This window comes from Lactuca virosa, chromosome 7 (genome assembly GCF_052849685.1).
Source record: "Lactuca virosa cultivar CGN04683 chromosome 7, Lactuca_virosa_CGN04683_v6, whole genome shotgun sequence".
In the NCBI taxonomy this organism is placed as follows: Eukaryota; Viridiplantae; Streptophyta; class Magnoliopsida; order Asterales; family Asteraceae; genus Lactuca; species Lactuca virosa.
The window spans coordinates 280,220,627-280,230,852 of NC_136432.1; the positions used below are offsets into that span (position 1 = coordinate 280,220,627).

The window sequence follows — 10,226 nt, forward strand, 5'->3', positions numbered from 1 at the left end:
TTTATATGTCCTGGAGATACATGAGGGAATGGAACTTCTAGATGCAAGGCTAATTTCAGCTTCTAAGCAATTCTACTACCTTCTTCTTTCTTCAAAAACAAGCAAACACACTCTTAAGCTAACAAATACACCAAAAAGGGAACTACGGTTTAAAAGGGAATGATTGGGTGAATTGCGGCCAAAAACGGAAGGGACTCAAGAGAGTTAGAGCCCTTAAATAGGACTTAACACCCCGAAATTAGGGTTTGGGCTCTGGGAAAGTACGTGGTTCATACTAAGATCTACTCCCAACGTAGATCATTTAAACACTGCTCCAAGTTTCTCCCTCTATGCAATACATAGAAAGATATCTACGCCCTGCGTAGAAAAAAATCCAACATTACATCTTAAGAGATAAAGAAAGGAATTTACGTGCAAGGATCGGGTGTTACATAATTGTAACTACTTAGTTACTTCCTAACAAAATAGTTACACCAGGTATCCAAAATGTTGTGCACAATAATTAAAATCATACGACATGATATTTCACTTACTTTTTGTTCTCTTTATTATTATCGCATAGAAATAATAATTCCCATTATGTTAATAAAATATTATTTTCATAAAATAATGTTTTTCCATCTAAATACAAGTATTGATACTTTTTAATAATCAAAATTACTGTAATAAATAATCAATTAGCAGTAACTTGCTATAATGTGTGACCTTAGGGGATCATATATCATTAACAATATCATTCCGTAATGAGTATTGGGTATAAAGATCTTTCAAGAACTTGCTAAACTCTCAGTAAACATTTTAGAATAAAAAATTTTGTGTTTGTAATATTTTAAATACATTTCAGGTTATTTTCAAGGTTCTAGCTATCCACATATGTTCCTAAGTGACAATGGGACTAAATAGCTTCACTAACAAGAGATTAACTTTTAATAAACAACACCCTAAAAAGGTGAAGTGACTTAAGGGGTAATAAACTTTTAATTCTCTTCACATTTATGGACAAAAATATTGTAAATGATTGGTTATCAAATTTGTTAAAGGTATTCAGATGTTATCATTGTAAGTTCCATATATATGAACAAATTAAAAATTTATTACCATTCTAAGTCATTTTCAGTTTGAAAACCATAAGTGTTGTGAAGATCTTAAAATTATTTATAAAAAATAGGTAAAAAAAGATAAGGAACGGAATTGATGCACCAATTTATCAAGTTACTTTTATGTCCCACGATCTATATTAGGGATGAGTAGCGAAAGCGGGTACCTGCTTTCGGAACCGGAACTGCATCAGAACTGTCAGTTCTGGAACTGGAACTGCCTTAGGTGGTTCTGGTTCTGGTTCCTAAAGTCTAGAAACCGCCTTAAGTGGTTTCGGTTCCAATTCTCATTTTTAAGAAACCGATACCCATTGGATATCCGCTAGTTCCGGTTCCAATACTGAGTACCCAAAACCAGCAGTTAACTGGAACCGATACCGACAGTTACCCGCCTTTTTTCTAACGTAATCATGTATTAGTATTTTCCCCTATTTTTTAAATACAACATCACTAATATATATATATATATATATATATATATATATATATATATATATATATATATATATATATATATATATATATATATATATATATATATTAGTGATGTTGTATTTAAAAAATAGGGGAAAATACTAATACATGATTACGTTAGACCTTAGTTGTTTTTAGGGTTTTGAACCTTTTGGTGATTTATTCTTACAAAATAACGCCGACACCCTAAATCCCTTCTTCTCGTCACTCTCCCCTCTCAAACCATTCATCTTCGTTGCTCGTATGATCGATTAACAAGAAATACCACATCGATCTCTTTTCAATCGTCGTCCGCGCAACATCAAACCCCATCCGTTGTTACTCTCTTCAAAGTCGTAACCTAGGTTTTTCAATCGCCACTCATATATGTTCAATAGAAGGCTCAATCTGCAACTACTTTACCAATGCTTTTATCACCACACTCCGCTAAAGCCAGTTAGATTGAATACAACTAGTTCGTAAGACGTTGACAGCTGTCTTATTCTCTCTATCCTCTCCGACGTTGTTAAATCTCCAGTCATCTTGTTCAATCGTTGACCAAACCTCCTCAATCGGTACTATTTATATGTTCTATAATACCTTTTTTATATCTTTTGCTTCCATATCGAAGATACAATAATGAAAAGTTCTAGTATGTAATCAAATCACTTATTTTTTACTTCCATGTCTAAGATCCAATAATATGTTATGTTCTGTAGTCAGTAATTAAGAGTCAAAGAAAGCTAGAATTGATATCTCGGTTTTTTGCATCTGTTACTTTCCTTAGTTAATTGGGAGCAGATCACTTGGTTTGTGCTTTGTGGTGTGTTGAAGATACAATAATCAGAAGTTTATTGCTTTTTTTTTTGTGTAATCAGAAGTTCACTTTTTTTTGTGTGTAATGAGAATTCATTATAATCAGAAGTTCATTGACTTTACAACTTACAGTAATAAGATATATTGGTTGTTATTAATTAGATACCTGAATATTCAGATTGCAGACTCGCTTCGTTTTCATCTTCATCTGTTGGATATATGGACACTAGAACTTGGTATTCTGTTCTTTTAGACAAAACCCAGGTGAGAATCTTGTTTTCTTTCAATTTTTTCCCAAAAAATAGATTATTTTTCTTTTGTTTTTGTTTTTTATTTAAGGGTTCCATCTAGTTGAAGTTTAGTGTTAATTGGTGAAGATTGTGTGTTTGTTTGTTTTATATGTTGATATTTTAAATTATTAGTCTTTTTGATTCACAAACTTTGTCCCTGTTTTGTTGGTGTTGTTTGAAAATGATTTTGAAGATGCTATGGAAAAATCTGAATTTGAGGGATATCTTGATGCTCCACCCGAAAAATGAATAATGAAACATTTGAAATTGTGAAGTGGTGGAGTGACAAAAGCACAACATACAAGGTGTTGACATCAAAGGACACTCTAGCCATTCCAGTTTCCACAGTTGCTAGTGAGTCTACTTTTAGTACATACGGTTGTGTGGTAGATGACTTTCATAATAATTTGCTTCCAAAAACGTTGGAAGATTTGATATATACTCAAGATTGGTTGAGGGCATCAAATGTTTGTATTGACTTTGAACAATTATTGGATGATGTGGAAAAATACCAAGAAGGTAAGTTACACAGTTATTTATTATTTTATTTTATGTTTCTTGTATAATATTTATTATTCAAATTTGACTTTTTATGCTTAATTTCATTTCTGAAATCATTCGTAATATGGAAGATTTCTTACAAGGGAATAAGTAATTATTGTTGTTGTTGTTTTTTGATGTTGCTGTTTTCTGTTTTTGCTGTTGCTGTTTTTCGATGTTGTTTTTGCTGCTATGTGTTGCTGCTATTGTTGCTGATTTGTGCTATTGTTGATTTGTGTTGTTGTTTTGCTTTTACTATTTCTGTTTTTGCTTTTTTTATTGTTGTTGTTTTTGCTTTTATGAATTACAATTTCAGTCCCTTGTTACTATTTTATAGTTTGTAGTTGTTGTTGGCTGTGCTATTTAAAAGTGGGAAACGTTTTTCACAACTTCTTATTTAAAAGCTCGAATTTTTGTAAATGTTTTGGTTTTATATCTTGTACTTATGTTATTTATATAGGTTAATTTACATAATTTACATGACATGTATAAAATAACAAGTTATAATACTAAAGAAGTCGGGTACCCGAAACCGAAACCGGACGGTTGAGGGAGTGGTTCCAATTTTCTAGGAACCGGTGTAGGTGGTTCCTCTTCCAATACCAAAAACTTAAGAACTGCCGGTTCCAGTTCCTGCTAAAATAGGTGGGTATCCAGTTATGCTCATCCCTAATCTATATTGTAAATCAATAAAGGGATAATTACTTGAGAGGGCAACTAACTTTCAACTTTAGTCACATTTTGTAAAACTGAATTTTCTTTCATGCTTGATTTATCTATGAATTATTTGAAAATTTTCACATTTTACCCTTATGGACGCTGGTGCTCCGCCTTAACCCGGCAACAGGTCAAGCACCTTTCAACTACCCATGCCACATCCCTCTTCATACAAGGCCACCAGTAATCTCTTTTCAGATCCAAATACATCTTAGTGGATCTTAGATGGATCAAAAATATCGATCTATGTGCCTCCTCCATCAGTATACGCCGAGCTCCACCTGTATAGGGCACCCAAATTCACCCTCGGAAAGTCATAAGCCTCCGACTAGCCGTCTCAAACTCGGAAACCTGTCCGATCACTCGCTCCCTCTTGAGGTTCTTGGGACTCACAGTCTCCACCCGAGCCTCTCGGATGGTATCTAGGACTGGATTTATCACCGCCATCTTCATGCACATGTCTCGAATTAGAGCACTCTCTACTCTATGGCTCAAGGCATCGACTACGACATTAGCCTTGCCTGGGTGATATAAGATCTCACATTCGTAGTCCTTCACTACATCCAACCATCTCCTCTATCTCATATTCAGGTTGGGTTGATCTATGAGGCACTTCAGACTCTTGTGGTCCATGTATATAGTGTTGGATTAGTGTCTAAGTCCATAATTATATTTGGTATGTACTTGACCCGGTTCTAGCATGGTCCTTTTGGGTTGCCTTCGTCGGAGTTACTTGACTGGATGATTAGTGGAGAAAGAGGATATTATGGTTTATTAATATATTATATAAATGATATATTAAAAGAGAAATCATATTGATTAATTAATATTAGGGTGGAAGCCCACCTTGAAATCGTCTAAGGCCTTATTCCAGAAGGTTCTTGGGGCTGATTAAGGCCTAAGCTATCCAATTAGAGTTTTGACTGAAACCCTAGCTGTTCACCTATATAAAGACCCCTAGGGCATCCAAAATCGGCCACTAGAAGAACCCTAGAGTCCTTAGAGCCGATTTTGAGCCACCATCCTCTCTCTCCAATATCATTCTTGTTGCCTTGGTGTTTGTGATCGATTACAGGTATTACATTTGTGATACTAGGCTCTTAAAGCTTGAAGATTCTTGCAATAATCTAAAGGTAATCATCTAAACTTGTTTTATTTGTTATATTCGGATTTTGTACGCTAGATCTAGGGTTTGTAAGCTTTGGATAATTTGCACGTACAATAGAGAAACCTAGATCCAAAGTTTTAGGGTTTGCATGTGCACCATAAGATTGTTGTTATGCTCAAAACCCATCAGTGATATCAGAGCTTTGATTAGTTTCTATTGTATTTGATGCATTGAGTGTTTGTTCATTGCTTAAAATCGAAAATTCTGCCTTCAGCGAGATTACTCGGGGTGTGCCTCCCTTGGTACACTCAACGTACACACGAATCCTGATCGGGGAAACTAGACCAATACGGGGGGCGTAATGCTCAGGTCCAGAAACTCCATTTTCGACTTAACCACTTCAACCCAAAGCATCCAAACCTCAGGAAAGCTTTGTTACAAGCTCCTAATTGATAAAGTTTGGCGACTTTATCAGTTTGCATGTCTTAATGGGACCCAACTTCCAAAATAGCCATTAAGACTCTCTTAAATCCTCTTAACTCATGCATGAAGAAGTCTAGACGACCAAGTTCTCATTTTTATGAATCAAGGCAACCCAATACACTTAAAAGGACAGGAGATTTTCTCTGGAGTTCATCAAACTCACAAAGTTCCAATCTTGGGACATAAAACCCTAAAAATGGACCCGAAACAATAACTAGCACAACAATGAGAAAGTTTCGAACTTTGTACCTACATAAGATGCATCAACAAGGGTAGAACTCATATCCACAAGCTAGAAGCACAAGCTATCCTCTTTCAAGACCCCTTCTTCAATAAGAGCTTCACCAAAAACACTCAAATGAGCCACCACACTCACACAAGCCATGGAACGAGATTAGGGTTTTGAGAGGAGTTGGAGGCTGGAAATGGTGGCTGAAAATGAGGCCATCATGTTCCTTAAAAAGGGTCACCTAAAAATATTGGGGTTTACAATCTCTTCCTAGTACGCCCAGCGTACCCTCTGGTACGCCGAACATACTAGGTGGTCTCCGCGTCCATGCTACGCATATAAGTACGCTGAGCGTCCACATACTTACGCCCTACGTACTCGTTTGCCACCCCTTTCTCAATAAGGACTAAATTTGTTGAAACTTCAAACTATCATAGCTTCGTCGTTATAAGTTCGTTTTGAATGAACCTCATATCCACGGAAAGGTGGCGAGAAGCCCTACGCTTCTAATAAATCATCGCAGCCTTAAGGCTTCCACATGACCTGTTTGCAGCCTACAAACCCTAAATCATAGACGATCATAAACAGGATGTTACAAGTTTTGTCGATTTGTCCCGATTCTGTACAAGGTAGAACCCGACGAGTCTGTGAAGGGACTCGACGAGTTGATTCGCTTAATCATGACTATAAGTAGGCAGGGAACTCGACGAGTTGGATCGCGATTTCAGGGTTTTTGATTTATAGAACTCGACGAGTTGATGGGTCAAGTCGGCGAGTTGAGTCAACCCAGAATGTTGACTTTGACCAGAATGTTGACTTTGACCAGGGGTAAAATGGTCATTTTACCCTAAGAAGGATTATAATATTTTGACTAAGTGTTATTGTGATAAGGATAGTCGGGGAGTCGTTGGAGCAGCCGTCAGAGATTCCTCACACTAGATTTCACAGTTAGCTATACGAGGTCAGTTTTCTCCTATAAGGACGGGTACAAGGCACCAGGCTGGCCTGTTTATGTATGTTAGTATGTTCCAGACTAAGGTCCGATGTCGGGCGGGGCCCGATGTAGGTTTATATGTTTTCTAGATTTTGATCCGATACCGGGGCGGTACTCGAAGAATGTTAGTATGTTTGATGTCTTTGTGATTCTTGCATGTGGTTGTATTTGTATGTATGGTCGAGGGTATGAAGGAGGAGCGCTGGAAGTGGGAGCGGATCATAGGCCAGGTGGCCTCATTTGATTATGACAGCCGTGGGTTGTTAACCCTGCATAGGAGGGTCTGGGTTCCGTATTGGGGCGGAGTATGATAGGTTCTGATGGATGAGACCCATAAGTCGAGGTTCCCCATCCATCCCGGGGCGAAGAAGATGTATCGTGATCTTCGCCCTGATTACTGGTGGCCCTGCATAAAGCGGGACGTGGCATGGTATGTGGACCGGTGCTTAACCTGCACGAAGGTCAAGGCCGAGCACCGGCGACCTCATGGCAAGATGCAGCCGTTGGAAATTCCCATGTTGAAATGGGAAGACATCACTATGGATTTTATCACCAAGCTTCCTAGGACCGCACATGGAGTGGATTCGATATGGGTCATAGTGGATCGGTTAAGCAAGAGTGTACATTTTTATCCCGATCCAGGAGAGTATATCGGCTGAGAAGCTAGTAGAGATCTACGTCCATGAGGTAGTGGCACGTCATGGAGTGCCCGTTTCGGTGGTGTCAGACCGAGATGTTCATTTGACTTCTAGATTTTGGAAGCGGTTTCACGAAGAGATGGGTACTCGTCTCCACTTCAGCACTGGTTTCCGTCCTCAGACGGATCGACAGAGCGAGAGCACGATACAGACCCTAGAGGACATGTTGTGCACATGTGTTTTGGATTTCGGCGGTAGTTGGGATACGTATCTTCCGTTAGCGGAATTTTCATATAACAACAGTTACCATGCCAGCATAAACCGACCTCCCTTCGAGATGCTCTACGGGAAGGAGTGTAGGAACCCAATCTGTTGGGGTGAGGTTGGTTAGAGGGTCATGGGGAGTATGGAGGTAGTACTCAAGAGCACCGAGAGGATCCAACGAGTATGGAGCAGGCTCCAGACTTCTCAGAGTCGGCAGAAAAGCTATGCCGACAAGCGCTGCTCAGACTTGGAGTTTCATGTGGGCGACATGGTGCTCCTAAAGGTGTCACCTTGGAAAGGTATCATCCAGTTCAGGAAGCGGGGCAAGCTGGGCCCCAGATACATTGGCCCGTTTAGGGTTTTGGCTCGGGTGGGCCGAGTTGCTTACTGTTTCGATCTTCTAGCAGAGCTCAGCCAGATCCACAACACTTTCCATGTATCTTAGCTACAGAAGTGCTTAGTGGATGAATCAGTGGTTGTGCCTCTAGAGGATATTCAGGTTGATAACATCCAGAATTACATCGAGAGACCGGTAGCTATTCTCGACAAGAAGACGAAAGAGCTGAGGAAACCCTAATTTCGGGGTTTTGTACCCTATTTAAGCATCTTAATCCCCTTATGCCAGCCTCATTTACAGAGTCTAAGTCCCAAAACCCTATCCACAAAACCCTAGAGCCTTGTGTGAGCTTGTGAGACCTTTTTGAGAGAAAACTAGTGATTTTGAAGCTTGTGGAAGAAGAGGAAGCTAGAGGACTCATGAAGAAGAGAGTAGATCCAGAAACTTCACTTCATTTGTAGCATTTTCAGGTAAGGAAGTCTCAAACTTGCTCAATGATTTCTTAGGTCTCTTTATTTCACTTTTTATGGGGTTTTTGGTCCGAGAATGTTAGCTTTTGGGAAATGGATGACCCAAGTGGATATTCTCCTAGATTTGGGACCTTGAAAGGCTGTTATGGCATAAAGGTGCAAACTTTATGGCCATTGGAGCCCCCATGCAAGCTCTAAGATGTCATTTTGGCCTTTTAAGCACCAAAAGGTCATTCATGGAGGTAAAGGCAGAAACTTTACGTGTTCAAATGATGTCTAGGGCCTAGATCTCTGTTTGTACGCTTTAGTTTGGAGTATGGATGACTTGTGGACCAAGATCTAAGTCCTTAAGATTTAGGGTTTGAGCTAAAAGCGTCAAATGAGGGTAGTAGTGGGTAAAGTTGGAAAATTTACCCTTAAAAGGACATTTTCAGTGTATATGATAAACAAGAAGCTTAGATCTGAAGAGTAGGGGCTTAATCCTTTAAGATGGCCCAAACAGACTAAAGAACTCGACAAGTCCAGAGAGGGACTCGACGAGTTGTGTTGATTTGTCGTGATTTTGTACAAGGTAGAACTCGACGAGTCTGTGAAGTGACTCGACGACTTGACTCGCTTAATAGCGACTTTGGGTAGGCAGGGAACTCAGCGAGTCAGGGGGAAGACTCGACGAGTTTGATCGCGATTTCAGTGTTTTTGATTTATAGAACTCGGCGAGTTGATGGGTCAACTCGGCGAGTTGAGTCAACCCAGAACGTTGACTTTAACCAGAATGTTGACTTTAACCAGGGGTAAAATGGTTATTTTACCCTAAGAAGGATTATCATATTTTGACTAAGTGTTATTGTGATAATGATATTCGGGGAGTCGTTGGAGCAGCCGTCAGAGATTCCTCACACGAGATTTCACAGTTAGCTTTACGAGGTGAGTTTTCTCCTGTAGGAATGAGTCCAAGGCACCAAGGTCGGCCCGTTTATGTATGTTAGTATGTTCCGGACTAAGGTCCGATGCCTGGCGGGGCCCGATGTAGGTTTATATGTTTTTCCGAATTTCGATCAGATGCAGGGGCGATACCCGAAGAATGTTAGTATGCTTGATGTCTTTGTGATTCTTGCATGTGGTTGTATTTGTATGTTTCTGGGCTACGGTCTGATGCCGAGGCTATTCCGAGGAATGTTTGTCTGCTTCCGGATTTCGGTCCAATGTCGGGCGGAGACCGAGGAATGTTTATATGTCTATATGTTGAGATAAAAGCTTTTGAGAAACTCTTGAACAAACGTTAGTACAAGTTATATATTGTGGAAATTTGTTAATCTCAAAGGATCATAAAGCTTAACAATAATAAGATGTTAGAGTTGTTAGATAGTTAGATGCGGAAATGTAAGTGCAGAAAAGTAAAGGAAATGTAAATGACAACATGTTATATATCAAGTAAACACTAAGCTGACTCTTAATAATGTTTGCATTCAACCCGAGTTAGTTCATGTGATCTACTTAAAGTGAATGAAGTCACAAGGACTTGATCCGAAGGAGATATGAGAGTTTGATCTTAACGTATTTGAAAGTAAGTTCAGTAAGATCTTAGAAGATGAGAAGATAAGAATTCAGATATTGAGAGAATGGAGATGTGTTCATTCATGAAGTTGAGTACTCTATATATAGAGACTCGAGAAATTACATAGAGAATAAACAAAGACTAAATATCTTACATATAGTGACTATGAATGTTCACTGGGTAATACAATGACAACAAATAAGTCAAAAACAAATTAACTAAAGAGTCTTTGTTG

At 38.9% G+C, this 10,226-nt stretch overlaps 1 long non-coding RNA gene across 1 annotated transcript; it reads left to right on the forward strand.

The window, feature by feature from the left end:
* The first annotated feature begins 1,699 nt into the window (after positions 1-1,699).
* LOC145123645 (uncharacterized) lies at positions 1,700-3,191 on the forward strand. The gene is made up of 3 exons (XR_013715225.1): positions 1,700-2,125; positions 2,545-2,630; positions 2,850-3,191. It is a non-coding gene; the product is annotated as an uncharacterized LOC145123645 (long non-coding RNA).
* Positions 3,192-10,226: the final 7,035 nt, after the last annotated feature.